Source organism: Pelodiscus sinensis, chromosome 7, assembly GCF_052426305.1.
Source record: "Pelodiscus sinensis isolate ZL-2025 chromosome 7, ASM5242630v1, whole genome shotgun sequence".
Classification (NCBI taxonomy): domain Eukaryota; kingdom Metazoa; phylum Chordata; order Testudines; family Trionychidae; genus Pelodiscus; species Pelodiscus sinensis.
In genome coordinates, this window is record NC_143058.1 from 54227150 (window position 1) to 54245234 (window position 18085).

General features: G+C 49.0%; 1 pseudogene; it reads left to right on the plus strand.

Moving 5' to 3' along the window:
- The window catches only part of LOC149524074 (uncharacterized), a 79348-nt pseudogene that overhangs the window by 20260 nt on the left and 41003 nt on the right, over positions 1-18085 (plus strand).

Sequence of the window (18085 nt, forward strand, 5' to 3'; positions counted from 1 at the left end):
TGTCGGGGGTTGCCAGCTTCCAGAGGGCAATGGCGACCCTCTTTTCCAAGGGGATAGCGGGCCGCAGGTGGGTGTCTTGCCGTTGCAGAGCAGGGGCGAGCTAGGTACACAGCTCCTGGAAAGTGGTCTTTCGCATCCTGAAGTTGCGTAGCCACTCTTGGTCATCCCAGATCTCCATCACGAGCCGGTCCCACCAGTCAGAGCTGGTGTCAAACCTCCAAACACGCCTGTCCACGAAGAAGTTTGGAGGCAAGGGCAGTGCGGCTGCTTGACGGAGGAGCCCTTCGTACCTCTGGTCTGGGTCCAGCTGGGGAAGTAGCCTCATGACTGTGTCATGCAGATGCAGCAACAGTTGCAGTATGATGGTGTGGGGCCATCGCCTGCCCAGGGGCAGCTCTGGCTCCATGCCACAAAAATGGGTCTCAAACAGAAAAACCTCCAGAGAAAAAAGCTGCTGGGGTGTCCCAGGAAGCTGGGCACTCCAAACCAGCACTGCAATGCCTTGCTTATCTCCTCGAGGGACAGCAAAGGCAGCTGCAGGAGCAGAGCAACGGGTGTTCAGGAGTGTCCCTTTCACCACGCGTCTCTGCAAAGGGCAGGCAGCACCCGGAAGGAAATGCTGCCCCCATGCCCTGGCAGAAGCAGTTCCGGGTGGCTTTGAATTTCGAAAGAGCATCCAGCAGTCAGGACGCTCTTTTTCGAAAAAGCGGATCGATTTTCCGATCCGTGTTTTATAGTCTAGATGCTCTCTTTCGAAAGAGGCTTGCAGTCTAGACATAGCCATAGATGGAAAAGATTAGAGGGAACATTGATCCTAAACCAGTTAGACATTGCAATGCTGAGCACAGCAAATATCGTTACAAATCTGGACCATAATGTCCAAAATACCTTTAAAAATCTGAACTTTAGTGACTTTCAAAGGGATGCCAAGGCCAGGAGTAGATAATTTTACTCTGAGCCCAGGAGTTTAACCAAAAAGCCTCTCTTCTTTCTATTGTACATGCCAGCATGTGATTAAATGGAAATTGTGCTTTTGGTGTCTTTCATAAGAAATCTACTATAATTTTGATTTTGAAATGAACATTCAAAGCCAGAAACTGTATATAGTATATAAGTTGATGGGTCACTGATGTATTTTTATGTTCCTTATTCAAACTGATTGTCTCATTCCAACTGACAATTTTTTTTTCAGAAAAAGTGTGTGAATGCTAGTAGAGGATATTAATTTGTGTGCAATCTTATCCCCTTTTTAACCTTTGCCATTGAAATGCATGGCATAAGGCTGAAGAAGCACTAATAAGGCTGTCATCATTCATGTTTTGAATGGAAGAGTGTACAGATGCTAAGTTCTGTTTTCTTTCATATACTTACTGTAACAAGTGTGTACTGTATGGTACTCAGAGTAAATGCATATTTATCGGACAATATAAATCAGGAAGCTTTACCATATTATGAGCTCTGAAGACTAAAGACTCTAAATTGTGCATTATGGTCTAAACCCTGCATGTTTTCCTTTGTTTTAGAGGAAAATTAAATCCAGTAGATCTCAGCTGGAGTGGTGCAAAAGTGGGGAAAATGCCAATTGCCGGTGATCCTGCAGAATGCCCTCTTCAGGGTCGGGCAGAGGTGAAAGTAATTTAAAAATTTTACAGGTATGGAGGCCTGGCTCTGGGCCCCCAAAAGGAGTATGGGCTTGGTTAAAAGAGGCCTTGGATGTAAGGGGTGGGGTTGGAGCCAGCCTCCCTAGCTAGTTTTTCAGCACTGCACAACATGTGCTGCCTGGGGCTCTGGAGGAGATTTAGAGAGCCCGGGGCTCTGGCTGTTTTAAATTGCCAGGCTCCAGGACAGCTGTCCCTTTTGTGCCCCAATTGGCAGCCCTGGCTCCCCCATCAGTAGTCCTGTTGGTAGGGTCCAATGCTTTAACATCACTGTCCCTTTTGTCCCCCTACTCCACCATTGGCAGTGTGGGAGGAGGGTCCTTAGAGTGATGCCATAGTAGTGTTTTAATGTTAGCTGTGCATGGGCCAGTACTGGCAGCCCTTATTACTGGAATGCCATTCCAGCCCATGTCAGCCCACTTTCATCTCTAGGCCTGGGAAACAATCACTAAGGAAAAGCTTATTACAGACTGAAATTCTCAAAAACAATAGGGGGCACTTCCTGTCTATGAGAGAATGACTATGGAGGCATGAGAAAGGCTTTATTGGGTTTAGTGGGGAGATAATCCTTTATAATTTCTGAGGCAATGTGATCTGCTCCTTCCCACCACAAATAATTAGAAACTCAGTATTTCTACCCATCTATTTATGTTATTTTCTGCCAGGAGCAAGGGTTCTTAACATTTTTCCTCTTGTTAACATTAATGGAAGTTAATTTATAAGCATTTTGCGTATATTCTGCATAGTATACTGCCATTAGATCATAAATTGGTAAATTCAGGATGTGGGCACACACTTTTAAAAAAAAATGTGTGAAGTATCCATTACCTGCAGTTACTTCTGGTGCTTTTTGGCTTTGGTCCCTAGCTCTTTGTAAGAGCATTTTGCAAGCTCATTCCTCTGCGAAAAGGGGGATTAGCTATGATGAATTGCAACATTGCCCTTTTAGAGAACTTGTTGAATAAGAGGTTTGAAGGCTCCAGCCACCAATGGAGGAGCTTCTCCTACCAATGAATCCAGGACATGTTTTTTGTGTTCTGGTTACTGTGATCTGCCAAAAATGGTCTCTAATGTACTCTCTGGCTCCTGTTGGCAAACTCTGCCATTCTCTTTGTTTTAGAGACACTGCACTTAAAGCTTAATTCTAAATGATGGCTTTAAATTCATAGTACATTTGAAACCAAATATGTCTGAATAATTCCATGTCTCACCCTCTAGGATACCATGTCAGGTGAATGCCCATTATGGAGGGAGTTTCTAAGTGCTAAATGGATTATTTAAATAATCCTGTGAAGAGTGAATTCCTTCAAAATATCTCATTACTAGGCTCACAAATGTTTCTATAGAAAAAAATGAAAATGCCTCTTTCCCTACTGTCAGAGGCTAACTGTCCTTCTAACATGACAATTCAAGTTAATGTCCCAAGCATAACTGATTTTTCCTACTAGTGATGCTTCAAGCTTCTTTGTTAATTAGCATATTCTTGAAAGAGCAACAGCTAATTATTTGAATTTCTTCATGTGACATGGCTTAAGGAAGAATTTATTCTCCAGATTTTTTTTTTTTTTGGTTCCTCTTTGAGGATTAGATACACTTACTAAGTTGTTTGAGAGATGTGAATAGAGATGCATGGCATTAGCTGATTTCTATTTATAAGTACAGCCAGTCCCTGATTTATGAATGTGTTATGGACCAAACACTTGGCCATAACTTGGAATGGTCATAACTCGGAACCCATTGAGTTACATTGTGACTGCGCTGTTCGTAAGCGTGGATCGCGTTTGTAACTCAGAGCCCTCATTTACGACCGCATTGGTCATAAGTGTGGATGGTCGTAAGTTGAGGTAGCTGTAAGCTGGGGACCGGCTGTAATTAGTGCATGTGCACACGCGCATGCACACACACACACACACACGGGCTATGTCTAGATTGCATCCCTTTTTCGTAAATCCCTTATTTTAAGAGGGATAAGGGATCTTTCAGAAAAGGCTTTATTTTCTGAAAGATCCATGTCTAGACTGGCGCTTTTTTCTGGCAAAGCTCCGTGCCAAAAAAAAGCGGCAGCCATTTTTATGCTAATGAAGCGGGGGAGATTTAAATCCCTGCTTCATTAGCAACTGCGATACATCTAATTTGCATCCCATTTACAAAAAAGGGCCAAAGGGACTGGGAACCTCTTCAAGGTGTGTTTGTTGGCCCTAAAACATGCACGTCTTTTAGGAACATGAGCAGTCCCAGTCAAGTCAATGGGACTACTCCCAATATTTAAAGTTATGAATATGCTTAATTATCTGGCTGAAATGGGACCATTAATGACTTGAATAATGGAGAGGAGAGTACACTTATGACACCAACCTGAGAGGAGTTGCAAGAACATTAGAGGACAGAATTCAAATTCAAAATGATCTTGATAAATTGAAGGATTAGTCTGAAATCAACAAGATAAAATTATATAAAGAGAAATGCAAAGTATTACACTTAGGATGGACTGGACAAATGCAAATCCAAATTAGGACATATCTAGTCATGTAACAGTACTGCTGCGAAAGATGTAAGCATTCTGGTGTATCACAAAGTTTAGTCAACAATATGTGGATGCAGTTGTGAAAAAGATAAATACCATTCTTGAATGTATTAATGGGATTCTCATATACAAGATACAGCAGGTAACTGTTCCATTGTACTCAGCACTAGAGAAGACACAGTTAGGGTACGTCTACACTACAGCGCTAGTTGGAACTAACTTAGTTCGAATTAGTTAATTCGAACTAAGCTAATTCGAACTAACGCATCTAGAACTAAAAACTAGTTCGAATTAGCGTTTTGCTAATTCGAACTAGCGCGTCCACACTGATTGGATGCAGGGGGGCATTTAAGGGCAGCTGAAACCGGTTCTGGCAGGGCATCAGGTCAGTAGTTGCTTTGTGTGGCTGCTGTCTGAGGCTATCTGAGGCTCGTGCTTAAAGGGACCCCCCTGGACAGCCGGTTCTCAGCTTTTCCTGCTTGCTTGCCAACCTCGCCGAGGGACAGCAAAGCGTCCCTCTGTGCCCGTCTGTGTCGGTGCTTCCCTTCGGGGGGGATCGCCGCAGGTGGCAACATGGAGCCACGGCTCGCCCTGCACCTTCTGGTGCACTTTCTGGACTTGCTGCTGCAAGCCTGCCACCAATGGCTCGAGGCTGCCTGGCACCACCTGGTGCACGTCAGCCCCCTGCCTCTCCGCCTGGCCACCCTGGGGGCCGTGGAGGAGCCGTGGCAGCGCCCCGGCACCGGCGTTCCCCGCTGCATCTGGTGTCTGGACACCAGCACCGACTGGTGGGACCGCATCGTCCTGGAGCGCTGGGACGACCGACAGTGGACCCAGAACTTTAGGATGAGGAGGGACACCTTCCTGGAGCTCTGCGAGTGGCTCGCCCCTGCCCTGCAAAGAAGGGACACTCGCATGAGACCCGCCATCCCCCTCCAGAAGTGGGTGGCCATCGCCCTATGGAAGCTCTCCACGCCGGACAGCTACCGATCCGTCGGGAACCAGTTCGGCGTGGGGAGATCCACCGTCGGAGCGGTGCTCATGCAGGTACGGCGCTTGTCGGCCACCGAGACGGGGGAGGAAGGGGGCTGCGAGGAGGGGATGGGCCGCCCCAGGAACAAAGGGGGGGGCGGGAGGAGGCGAAAGCGCCCCGCTCCGGAGGGGTCGGGCTGTCCCGGCTGTACTACATGCTGCCAGGGGGGTTGCTTCCGGGAGTGGGGCGCGGGGCACTGCCAGGACACGCACGCTCCCAGCCACCCGGGTGCCCCACTGATTGGCGCTTTGCTGTGTCTCTCTCCGCAGGTGGTCAAGGCCATCAACCGGGTGCTGCTCCGCAGGGTGGTCTGCCTCGCCGACCCGGACGCCGTCATCTGGGGATTCGGCGCCCTCGGCTTCCCCAAGGGGGGGCCATCGACGGGACGCACATCCCCATCCGTGCCCCGGAACACCAGGCGTCCCGGTACGTCAACAGAAAGGGGTACTTCTCCGTGATCCTGCAGGCCGTGTGTGACCACTGGGGACAGTTCACGGACATTAATGTGGGCTGGTCCGGCAAAGCACACGATGCACGGATGTACCGCAACTCCTCCGTGTGCCAGCGGCTGCAGGATGGGACCTTCTTCCCCGACCGCCACATCAGGGTCGGGGACGTGGACATGCCCGTGTGCCTGGTGGGGGATGCCGCCTACCCACTGCAGCCGTGGCTGATGAAGCCCTACACGGGGCACCTCAATCCCTCCCGCCAGGCCTTCAATGCCAGGCTGACCAGGGCCCGCATCGTGGTGGAGGGGGCCTTCGGGCGACTGAAAGCCCGCTTTCGATGCCTCCTCACCCGTCTGGACCTGGCTGAGCACAACATCCCTCCCGTGGTGGCGGCATGTTGTGTGCTCCACAATTTGTGTGAGCGGAAGGGGGAGGCTTCCCTGCCAGCCTGGATAGCTGAGGCTGACCGCATGGCTGGACACTACGGTCAGCCCCGCACCGCCGCCGTCCGGGAGGCCCAGCGGGGGGCCATCCGGATCCGGGAAGCCCTGTGGGAGAGCTTCCAGGTGGAGGAGGAGGAGGACTGACCTCTCCCTTGCATGCCCCACTGGGGCCTTCTTCCACCCTACCTCTCCCTTCCCCTTTCCCCTCCCTACCTACTGTCAAATAAAGACACCTGTTTTTCAAACAAAAACGTCTGTTTATTTCACAGAACTGGGGTGGGGGGAGGGAGGAATGAAGGTGGGAGAAAGGAGGGGGAAACCTGGGACGAGGGAGCTGGAAGGGGAGGGGAGGGAAGGGAGGAAGGGAAAGGAAAGGTCAGGGGTGGGAGTCCGGCTGCCTCTCCCGTCTCGCCACACTGCGGGTCCAGGGGCGTCGGTGGGGAATGGTTGTGGGGGGGGGGGGCAGAGGGGACAGGGGGTGTGGAGGAAGCAGGAGCGGAAGCAGGAGTGGGAGCAAGAGGGGGAGCAAGAGGGGGAGTAAGAGGGGGAGCAGGGGGAGGAGGAAATGGAAAGCGGTCCAGCAGGCTCTTGAGGTGGCCTCGCAGGGCACGGCCCTGTTCCTCCAGGGCCTCCAGACTCCTCTGGTGCAGCCTGAGGTCCTCCTGGACCCAGTGGTCCTGGAGACGGAGCTGTCGGTCCAGGAACCGGAGGTGCCGCCTCTGGTAGTCCTCCTGGTTCCTGGCTGTCCTGCTTGCCCGGGCGCGGGCGGCTGCTGCAGGCGGGGTGGTGCGCCCTGCAGGCCCAGGTGCTGCAGCTGTGGTGCAAGAAGACCAGCGGTCAATTTCCCCAGGGGCCCAGGTGTGTGAAACCCAGCTCCCCTCTGCAAGGCCAGGGCCCCTGCAGGATCCCCAGCTGCTGCTCCGTGGTGGGCAAGGCCCAGGCGCACGGTCCCGGGGCTCCCTCTCGCCCCAGCCCCCTGTACACATAAGGGGAACACGAGGGTACTCACAGGTGGACGCCTCCCCGGCCTCTGATGACGCAGGCGAGCGGCTCTGTGGTGTGCCTCGGGGGTCCCGGGTCCTGGGCAGGCTGGCGGCAGGCTCCTGGCTCTCAGAGCCCTCTTCCTCCTCCTCTGTGTCCAGGAGCGGGCCCTCTGCCCCGGGGTCAATCACGTCCCGGGGGGCAGGGTTGGCATGAGGCCCCAGGATGCGGTCCAGGGCATGGAAGTGGGGGCAGGCCTCCGGGTCGGCCCCTGGCAGGCAAGCCCGGGAGTAGGACTGCCGCAAGTCCTTTATTTTGCAGCGCACCTGCTCCCGGCTGCGCTGGTGGCCCCTGGCGGCCAGGCTGGCAGCCATGCGTCCGTAGACGGCTGCGTTCCGGTGGCTAGTGCGGAGATCGTGGACATTGGAGGCTTCCCCCCAAACCTCGATGAGGTCCACGATCTCCGCACTTGACCAGGCGGGCGCCCGCCTTTTGCGCCCCCGGGCAGGCTCCCGGGACCCACCAGGCTGGTCCTGGGGAGCAGTGGAGGGCTGGGAGCCCTTGGATGGCTGGCTCATACTGTGGCAGGTGCAGGCTGTGCAGGCACGGGTGCTTGCAGCCTTGCAACTGGCACAAAGTGAGTAGCCAGCCCGTGGCCCTTTAAGGGCTCCGGGGCCGGGAGGGGGGCAATAGAGTTTCCCTGGTGTTGGCCAGAGTGGGAAGCCTTAGTCTCCCACTAGTTCGAATTAAGGGTCTACACAGCCCTTAATTCGAACTAGCTAGTTCGAACTAGGCGTTAGTCCTCGTAAAATGAGGTTTACCTAGTTCAAACTAAGCGCTCCGTTAGTTCGAATTAAGTTCGAACTAACGGAGCGCTAGTGTAGCGCCTATGAAAGTTAGTTCGAACTAACTTTGTAGTGTAGACATACTCTTAGAGAACTGTGACTAGTTTTAGGCACTGCACTTTAAAAAAGATGTAGACAAATTGAAGAGAGTGTCCAGAGGAGAGTAACATAAGTAAGAGCTTTAGGGGGAAAAAATAACCTATGAAGAATGGTTAAGAAAACTGGGTATATTTAATTCTGAGAAAAGAGGATAGAGTTGGATCTGATAACAATCTTCAAATATGTTCAGCGCTCTATGTCCACTAAAGGTTGGACAAGAATGAAACTTCTTAGTCTGCCTCAAGGACGATTTAGCTGAGATATTAGAAAAACCTTTCTACCTGAGGGTACTTAAGCATTAAAATAGGCGTCCAAGTGATATAGTGAAATCCCCATCATTGGGGGGTTTTTAAGAACAGGTGACACTGTCAAGGATGCCACGTAAGCTTGAACTTCAGCATGGGGGTTTGTGTGACCCTTCTAGCTCTGCATTTCTATGGCTCTATGATTTTTAACTTATGTGATGGTCTAAGAACTTTTGCTTTCTCTTTATAGAGTCATTAATTTTAAGGCTATAACAGATCAATGTGATCATCAGAGCTGTCCCATTCATAGGATGGTTCAGGGTGGCATCTCTAGTCCCCACACTTTGGGGGACCCCGTGGCGACAGCCTCAGCCATCCCTTGGATGGGACCTGTGGGACCCAGGCAGTCTGAAGGATTACTGGGAGGAGGGGTCTGGTGCAGGGTGGCAACAGGGGTCAGCTCTCCCCACTCATCAGAGTCTGGAGCAACCCAGCATCCTGCTACGATCCATGCCACTGCATATCTCCCAACCCACCACACTCAACTTCACCACTGTAGTGGGAAGCAGAGCACCCTGGTCCCAGCTATAGGGCACTCTGCTTTCCACTGCTGTGGTAGAGCAGAGCGCAGCAAACTGGGAGATGGCAGAGTAGAGCAGGCTCCCAGCACCATGGTGAGTGTGGGAGGGGCTGAACCCTGCTGTCGCTCAGTGCTAGATCCCCCAGTAATTCCCCAGCTCATGTCACTTGGGGGATGGGGCTTTGGGCAAGAGTGGAGCAGGGCAGGAAGGGTAGGGAGGATGTGGAGCAAGGGTGGGGCTTTGAGGAAGGGTTGCAGTGGGAGTGGAGTAGAGGAAGAGCTGGGGCAGAGCCTACAGTGAGGGGATTACCCCAGACCCCATGCCTGGGACACTGAGGGGATTGCCTTAAAACATGCACCCCCCATAGAGATGGCCCTGGTGATCATATTAGATAGTCTGACCTTCTGTACCAGTGTAGGATATTGAATTTCACCTACTATTCTATCAGTTCAGTAACTTGAGATTGAGTTTGAGCATATTTTAAAGAGAGAATTAAATCTTGATTTTAAGACTCCAACTGATAGTGTTTCATTTATCCTTTCTGTTAAATATTTGCACCTTATTTCTAGTCTGCATTTGTCTAGCTTTACCTTCTAGACATTTTATCTTGTTTCAGCCTTGTCTCACAGATTAGACAGACTTCATGTTATCAAACATTTTCTCCCTGTATAGATACTTACACATTGTGATCAGGTCTTCTTTTAAAGCTTCTCTCTGATAAACTAAAAAGATTGAGTTGTCTACATTTTTCAATATAAGGCATATTAACCAGTCCAGTTCATTCCTATGGCACATCTTTGTACTCTTCCTGCATTTTCAATATCTTCTCTGAAGTGTTGATACCAGAACTAGACACAGCATTCCAGAAGTGGGGTCACCACTATAATATAGATGAAGTAAAGCAGTGTTTCTTAAACTTTTTAAGACTGAGGAACACCAAACAATATTTTTTTTAATGAGGAACTCCGAGGATTTTTTTGTTGAGGGGAAAAAAAAAGTCAAGGGGAAAAAGGGTCGGGGAAAAGTTATTGAGACAAAAAAAGGTTGGGAGAAAGTTGATTTTAAAAAAAAAAGGTCATCTGCCCCTTTAAGGGCAGCCATTTTGAATTCTGTTGTTCTCCGCAGCACACCAGTGTACCGCAGAACACAATTTAAGAAACACTGAAGTAGAGTAAGTAACCTCCTTGTTCCTGTTTGACATTGCTTTGTGCATACATCCATGTGTAGGACCTACAATCAAAATAACATTACACTGGGAGCTTCTGTGCAGTTGGTTATCCACAATGAACTTTCAATACTTTTTGGATTTTGGCTTCCTGGTGTACAGTCTCCTATCTTGTAAGTATGACCTTGCTTTTAGCCATATTGACATGGGTGGTGGGTGAATAACTGGCTGGCTTGGAGACGCTAACCCCCAGCTCCACCCCTTCCATCAAAGGCCTTGTCCCTTCTATACCCACTGAAGACTACTCAATCCCCATTGTGGCTGCTGACCTCTGTCCCCCACCCCGAGACCCCTCTCAGAGTACTAGCTGACCCTTGCCCGAGGCTAGCATGTCCCTCACCTTACAATGCCAGGTTCCTCCACAGCCCCAGCCTTCCTAGTCTTGGATGGCCCAGTGGACGGATAACTGCAGCCTGAGTCCTCCTGGCCCCAGAGTGCTGGGGGGGCTGGGAAGTGTGGGTCACATTGCCAGACCCAAATCCCTGGACATCCCCTCCCCCTCCAGCCACAAGCCTCAGTGCCAGGCCAAGGGCAGTCTGCTGCATATAGATAGGAGGCAGCCAGACCTGGGGTGAAGCTTGGGTGGTGCCACCATGTCTATTTGGGTAAGGAGTTTCTTCTCTTCCTGTCCCTTCATTTCCTGCTGCCCATGCGTATCGAAACATATTCTGTTTGTTTGTGCCCAGCTAACCAAGCAATGCAGATCACTCCCTAACAGAGACCTCTTTTTGTGGTTGTTTTTCATCTGCTCAACCTTTTTGCATCTTCAAACTTTATCAGCAATGATTGACTTTCTGTTGTTTGTCACTCACTCTTGCTCTTTGTTTTAAATAAGATATTAAGCTCATTAGCCCAGGGATTGCATCTTCCTTTGTGGTTGTACAACGCCTCATGCAATAGAAGCCAAGTCTTGAGTGCTGTTGCAACACAAATAAATGCATAAAAAGTAATGCATTTTTATATGGCTCTATTGTAGAAAAGTAAATCCCCACCAAATTTTGATGTCCAGCTCATTAATGTGGCTGACCCCACAGCTAAGGAATGACTGACATTCTGCAGAAAAGGAATGCCTGAAAAATTGAAAGCAATTTGGGCTGATCTTCCAGAGGTCTGTGATTAACATGGACCCTGAAGACAGATGTGTCATTTGTCCTACTCTCCTTTTATACTAACCCTCTTTATTTGCTTTGTATATGATTATGAATCAATTATTTTTGTATGTTTCTTGTATTTGTAAAGAGTATAAGAAAAAACCCTCACTCTTTCATACATAAACATAAAGCTTTAGCTGCCAAGAAGTTATCACTTCCCACTCAACGGTTAGGCAAACACTTCTCCTGAAACTAATAAATAACTGGTAGATAATTTCTGCTGGCTTGTTGGGATGAAAAGCATTACTAATACATCTTCATGTGTGCTTGTGAATCTCTCCATGCACCTCCCCCCAATATTGCCTTAGTGCAAATGTAATAGTCATGTCTATCTGTCCTATAGCAGTCTGCATTTGAGATTTACCCATTCTGAAATGAGCATCTTCAGCAACTAATATTCTGTGACAATTACTGGAGATGGACCTTATCAGCCTGCAAGCTCTGTATGGCTACTAGCTATTTTTTAATGTTCTTTCTCCAGACTAAGAAGCCATTTTGATTAGTTCGATGTCATTCACCAAAAGCAGACCGCTTATTATCTTACAATGGTAAAACATGAGTAAAAGCTCCCACCTGAAAATGAAAATATTTAGACAACCAGAATGCTGTTGTGAGGCCGTCATCCTCATCCACTACATCCAGTCATCTGCTACTCCAGCCTCCCTTGAATCCCTTTATCAGCTACCCTTGCTCTGTGTGCACCTCTGCTCATGCTTATATCTTTGTTACCATTTTCTCTCACTCACCCTCTCTATCAGCCCATGACTCCAGCCCATGACTACTTTCCTTTGAACCCATCTTAAGAGTGGGTTGTGATACGAAACACAGATGTCCCCTCTGGTCCTACTCTGTGGTGCTTACCACTATCCTGGCCTGCTGATCAGATCCTCTGGTCTCCCCCAGCCAAATCACAGAGTTGGCATAACTGCCCATGCAGAACAACACAGACACTAAACCAGTTCAGCTCCAGGAGAGCTCAGTTATAAAGGCTCAGTACTCAGAAAACCAACCACCAAAACACCAAATAAACCCCCATCTTACCCTATGTAAAAGTTTTAGACAGAAAAAGCACATACGGAGGTCCTCCCCCGTTATCAGTGAGAGATCTACACAGTGGTTGCTCCCCTTTGACAACAATTATTTGCACTGGGCTTGATAATAAATAAGTGTTTTTATTGAGTATGAAAAGTAAGATTTAAGTGGTTCCAAGTGAAAATGCCCAAATCAAAGTAAGTTACTAAATTAAAGTGAACAAAAAAAAAAAGCTAGCTAGTTCTAATCCACTAAGGGTACGTCTACACTGCAGTGCTAATTCGAACTAACTTAGTTCGAATTAGTTAATTCGAACTAGGCTAATTCGAACTAACGCATCTAGAACTAAAAACAAGTTCGAATTAGCGTTTTGCTAATTCGAACTAGTGCGTCCACACTGATTGGACGCAAGGGGGCATTTAAGGGCAGCTGAAACCGGTTCTGGCAGGGCATCAGGTCAGTAGTTGCTTTGTGTGGCTGCTGTCTGAGGCTATCTGAGGCTCGAGCTTAAAGGGACCCCCCTGGACAGCCGGTTCTCAGCTTTTCCTGCTTGCTTGCCAACCTCGCCGAGGGACAGCAAAGCATCGGTCTCTGTGCCCGTCTGTGTCGGTGCTTCCCTTCGGGGTGGGGGGGCCGCCGCAGGTGGCAACATGGAGCCAGAGCTCGCCCAGCACCTTCTGGTGCACTTTCTGGACTTGCTGCTGCAAGCCTGCCACCAATGGCTCGAGGCTGCCTGGCACCACCTGGTGCATGTCAGCCCCCTGCCTCTCCGCCTGGCCGCCCTGGGGGCCGTGGAGGAGCCGTGGCGGCGCCCCGGCACCAGCGTGCCCCACCGCGTCTGGCGTCTGGACACCAGCACCGACTGGTGGGACCGCATCGTCCTGGAGCGCTGGGAGGACCGACAGTGGACCCAGAACTTCAGGATGAGGAGGGACACCTTCCTGGAGCTCTGCGAGTGGCTCGCCCCTGCCCTGCGCAGAAGGGACACTCGCATGAGGCCCGCCATCCCCCTCCAGAAATGGGTGGCCATCGCCCTCTGGAAGCTCTCCACGCCGGACAGCTATCGATCCGTCGGGAACCAGTTCGGCGTGGGGAGATCCACCGTCGGAGCGGTGCTCATGTAGGTATGGCACTCTTCGGCCACCGAGCCGGGGAGAGAGGGACTGCGAGGAGGGGGATGGGCTGCCCCAGGGACAAAGGGGGGGGCGGGAGGAGGCGAAAGCGCCCCACACCGGAGGGGTCGGTCTGTCCCGGCCGTACTACACGCCACCAGGGGGGTTGCTACTGGGAGTGGGGCACGGGGCACTGCCAGGGCATGAACGCTCCCAGCCACCCGGGTGCCCCACTGATTGGCGCTTTGCTGTGTCTCTCTCCGCAGGTGGTCAAGGCCATCAACCGGGTGCTGCTCCGCAGGGTGGCTGCTGCAGGCGGGGTGGTGCGCCCTGCAGGCCCAGGTGCTGCAGCTGTGGTGCAAGAAGACCAGCGGTCAATTTCCCCAGGGGCCCAGGTGTGTGAAACCCAGCTCCCCTCTGCAAGGCCAGGGCCCCTGCAGGATCCCCAGCTGCTGCTCCGTGGTGGGCAAGGCCCAGGCGCACGGTCCCGGGGCTCCCTCTCGCCCCGGCCCCCCGTACACATAAGGGGAACACGATGGTACTCACAGGTGGACGCCTTCCTGGCCTCGGACAACACAGGCGAGCGGCTCTGTGGGGTGCCTCGGGGGTCCCGTGTCCCGGGCAGGCTGGCGGCAGGCTCCTGGCTCTCAGAGCCCTCCTCCTCCTTCTCCGTCTCCAGGAGCGGGCCCTCTGCCCCGGGGTCAATCACGTCCCGGGGGGCAGGACGGCATGAGCCCCCAGGAGGTGGTCCAGGGCGTCAAAGTGGGGGCAGGCCTCTGGGTCGGCCCCTGGCTGGCAGGCCCGGGAGTAGGACTGCCGCAGGTCTTTGACCTTGCAGCGCACCTGCTCCCGGCTGCGCTGGTGGCCCCTGGCGGTCAGGCTGGCAGCCATGCGGCCGTAGACGGCCGCGTTCCTGTGGCTAGTGCGGAGATTGTGGACATTGGAGGCTTCCCCCCAAACCTCGATGAGGTCCACGATCTCCGCACTTGACCAAGCGGGCGACCGCCTTTTGCGCCCCCGGGCAGGCTCCCGGGACCCACCAGGCTGGTCCTGGGGAGCAGTGGAGGGCTGGGAGTCCTCGGGTGGCTGGCTCATCGTGTGGCAGGTGCAGGGTCTGCTGGCACGGGTGCTTGCAGCCTTGCAACTGGCACAAACTGTGTAGCCAGCCCGTGGCCCTTTAAGGGCTCCGGGGCCGGGAGGGGAGCAATAGAGTTTCCCTGGTGTTGGCCAGAGTGGCCACTAGGGAAACCTGGGAAGCCTTAGTCTCCCACTAGTTCGAATTAAGGGGCTACACAACCCTTAATTCGAACTAGCTAGTTCGAACTAGGCTTAATCCTCGTAAAATGAGGTTTACCTAGTTCGAACTAAGCACTCCGTTAGTTCGAATTAAGTTCGAACTAATGGAGCGCTAGTGTAGCGCCTATGAAAGTTAGTTCGAACTAACTTTGTAGTGTAGACATACCCTAAGAAACTTGTTACATGCAAATTCTTATCCTAAACAGCTGTTCTTATCTCAGGTAAAAACGTTCAAGTCAGAATTCATCTTTTTTACTCTAGCCTGAGTCTACAGCTTCCTCTGAGTTCTTTGCATCCTCTTAGAATGGGCCTGGCAGTTTCAAAGGCCAGCTGTAGGCAAAAGCCTGGTTACTTCCCATTGCTTAAAATAAATAGGGTGGGAAACTTTTGTTCAGCAGCTGCCACTCCTCAAGGAAAAATACCAGGTTCAAGATGGATTCCAGTACCAGGTGCATGGTCACATGATTTTCTAGGACCAACCACAGTTTGGGCCTATAAAATGAACATGACCATTCGCAGGTTGTTGGTTTGAATACTGAATCATTGGTACCTAAGTGTCACTAATGGTACCTCACTAGCACATTTAGAACTGTAAATGGATTCACATTTCATTTTTCTAATTTCACACACAAGAATGATACATGCACAAAATAGGATAAACACATTCAGCAGATTGCAACATTAAAATTGATATGTTACATGAGGTATTTTGTCTAAACTTCATTGAGTTATGCATATTAATATTCATAATCCATTTTCATAAAGTATGTGTGTGTGTGACATGGGCATTCAGGGCTTCCCATTACAAATGTGACTAATTAAAATTGTTTCTAGCAACAGTCAACCTTAACTCTTTCTTTTCCTCACTTTTGGTGTGCTTGGCTTTGCAACCATAATAAAATTGATTTAACATAGGTATTCTGGTGTCATTTTTTCTAACATGAGGATGGAAGCATAGATATCAAAAGACACATACATCCAAAGTTTACTTTCTATTCCTCACGCGATGTTAGACAAACTTATCCTATTAAATAATTTATCCAAATCTTTGAGCTTTCAGCCTTTAATAAACAAATTGTGTGACTCTGATGTGTTGGATATTGCAGGACTGGGGCCAAAGTTTGTTAATGTTTAGCACCACCACAATCGCATTGAGGAAAAAGGTGGCATTAGAAGATTAACAGGATAAAAACAAGGCAAAAAAGCACAGTGCAACATAATTCCTAAAAGGCTCTCAAAAAGTGGCCTTTCTTGATTGTATCAGTAAGGCCGAGGGCAATAGCTATAGAGATTAAGAGCTCTGTGTACAGGATGCCAATAAGATCAAACTTGAAATTTAATATTCACTGTGCTACTTTTAACTTTTTTCTTGGAGTTCAAGGGCTCCTAATTATGTTCTTAATAATATACTCTAGAGTACATATTACTGTATAAAATGAAAAGAAGGTTCATCTTTGACATTTCCTTGAACAGTTTTTCTAGAGGATGCATAATCTTGCTGGAGCCTTTATGAATTTTAAACTTTTTTGCCCTTATAGATAATAAGAGAAAGTCTCCTGAGAGCAATATAGCTCATGGAGAGGGACATGGAGCTACAGCTGTGAAAATTAAATTATTAACAAAAATTAAAACAACTAGGTAATATTTCTTTTCATCTAATAAAATTGAACAGCTTTACTTAGGAAGTGATAGACATTGAACAAAAGTAGATTATTTCTTCATTTCTACAAGCTTTATGATTCAGCTTGTCAAAGGACTTCAAAGGAGCTACACATATCTAAAACAGCTGTGAATCTGCTGATGATTCACATAAAATGGGTCCTGGAACTTAAACACTTTGATTGTAGTTTTGCAAAATCAAATTCCAATCAATGAGGTTTGGCAGATCCAATTCCCAGCCTCGTTGCCTCTTGTCCTGAAAATGAATCAACTTTTAAGGACTTTTGTTTCAAGTTTCTTTTTCTCCTCCTGGGTAAATATTCTGGGTTTGTTATGGTTGAATATCAGAACCAACATGGAGATAGTAAAATCTAGATTCAAGCCTACACTTGTGCTGTTTTAATAATTTGGAGTCATGGACATTTTTATAAAAAATGTGAATCAGCTTGCATCTAAAATGCCTTGAGCTGGTTTGCACAATGTGAAAATGGAGTTCTGTTGATGTACATGAAATATTATAAAATATTGTGAAATGATGAAATATTTTTCATTGTCTGCAAATAGATATAGTATAGTAAGAGAGGGGTTCTTAAAAGAGCCTGAATTAATTAGAAATAGTCCCACTGACTTTCAGACTTTCTGAATGTCATTGAGCTGTACTTTTAAATACGTTAGGCACTTTGAAAATCTTCCCCAGGTGACAATGGGAGCAACAAAAAAATCTGTCTGCAATTGAAGTCCAGACAGATTTTCAAGCTCAGATTTAGGGTAAATGAGATAAGCGTGAGGCTTTAAAATATTTTTTACACAGAGTAAGAAAATGCTTCATTTTTCTGTACAGTAGGGATGTGTATTTTGGTATCCAAAATAAATAATACTAGTTCTTGTCGATTTAAATGTTAAAATCTAGTCTCCTCTGAAGTTGATCTATGTTTAATGTTGCATTACATCATGGGAAGCTTATTGTTTTATTTTAGCTGGTAGATAGAAGAACTATCCCTTCTCGTGTTCATCTTCTGAACTGCAGCATATACAATATATGCATGTATGTTTGGGATCAATCTTGTATTGTTCTGGTGTTTGTGAGTGAGAAGTATATAACACACTGGGTTTCTTCATCATGTGCAGGATCCTTCCATGGTGCACAATGTTTGCTAGCTAGACATACTTGACTAAGCATTATTCTGCACACCACGTACCCAAAAGCAGAATAGTGTGCAGGTTCATAACATATCCAGTCTCCCACATCTAAAATCTACTATATATTTTAGAGAGTTTGTGCATCTATCTGTCTGTCCGACTGTGAGTCTGTTTGTTCAAGAACTCCTCCTAAATGCTAAGAGCAAGGACCACCACATTTGGTATGCAGCAAGGTCAGGATTCGGTTGTGCCAGGACAATGGGATGTGTGTGGAATGTGATTGTTTTGCACTAAATGGAAAGGGAAGGGTATGATAGCACTCACGAATGTCCACAGGGAAGCAGCATGTGTTCTAGCCCTGAGGAGCAGCTGCTGACCAGCAGCATTGCCTCTGTTGCCCGGGACCAGCCGCATGTCCACCATGCTGCGTGGCTGTCACCACCTCTGTCTGGCCCTGGTGAGCAGCCAGGAGCAGCCACCCACCTTGCCATAGAACCCCTGCTGCTCCAAGCCAGCCCTGGGGAGCAGCAGGTGGCCAGGTTATGCAGCCCCAGGCACCCTGGGCTGGCCCTATGGAGATGCCAGTGGGAGACCTATGTGTCCGTCCCACCT